Raw genomic sequence first — 445 nt, forward strand, 5'->3', positions numbered from 1 at the left:
TACATTTGAATCAGTTCTAATGAGGTGGATGAAACTGGAACCTATTATACAGAGTGAAGTAAGCCAGAAAGAAAAACACCAATACAGTATACTAATGCATATCTATGGAATTTAGAAAGATGGTAACGATAACCCTGTATACGAGACAGCAAAAGAGACACTGATGTATAGAACAGTCTTTTGGACTCTGTGGGAGAGGGAGAGGGTGGGATGATTTGGGAGAATGCATTGAAACATGTATAATATCATATATGAAACGAATCGTCAGTCCAATTTCAATGTATGATACTGGTTGCTTGGGGCTGGTGCACTGGGACGACCCAGAGGGATCGTACGGGGAGGGAGGAGGGAGAGGGGTTTGGGATGGGGAACACGTGTATACCTGTGGCGGATTCATGTTGATGTATTGGCAAAACCAATACAATATTGTAAAGTAATTAACCTC

The 445-nt window shown here is 41.8% G+C and overlaps 1 pseudogene; it reads right to left on the bottom strand.

The window, feature by feature from the left end:
* LOC105002291 overlaps positions 1 to 445 on the bottom strand; it is a 19338-nt pseudogene that overhangs the window by 13813 nt on the left and 5080 nt on the right.

This window comes from Bison bison, unplaced genomic scaffold, assembly GCF_000754665.1.
Source record: "Bison bison bison isolate TAMUID 2011002044 unplaced genomic scaffold, Bison_UMD1.0 scf7180017864450, whole genome shotgun sequence".
Lineage (NCBI taxonomy): Eukaryota > Metazoa > Chordata > Mammalia > Artiodactyla > Bovidae > Bison > Bison bison.